This window comes from Chaetura pelagica, unplaced genomic scaffold (assembly GCF_000747805.2).
Source record: "Chaetura pelagica isolate M959 unplaced genomic scaffold, ChaPel_1.0 scaffold123, whole genome shotgun sequence".
Lineage (NCBI taxonomy): Eukaryota > Metazoa > Chordata > Aves > Apodiformes > Apodidae > Chaetura > Chaetura pelagica.
Genome location: NW_009953295.1, coordinates 9620091 through 9620398, shown reverse-complemented (window position 1 = coordinate 9620398; position 308 = coordinate 9620091).

Sequence of the window (308 nt, the reverse complement as noted above, 5' to 3'; positions counted from 1 at the left end):
ACCCCACCCGGCCGGGGGCTGCGCGCCACCCCGTGGCTCCTGAGTATCGTACAATGGCTTGGGTTGAGAGGATCCGTAAAGACCATCTAGTTCCAAGCCCTCTGCCACGGGCAGGCGCACCTCCCGTACAGCAGGTTTCCCAAAGCCCCATCCACCTTGGCCTTGAGCGGTTCCAGGGAGGGGGCATGAATAGGTGCATGTGTTTTGGTGTCTCCTTGTCATGCTCCAAGGAGAGCCCTTCTTACATTTGGTGGCAAGACCTGCTTGTGGCAGAGGGAGGCTCATGCACTGTTGGTTCGGTTCAGCCG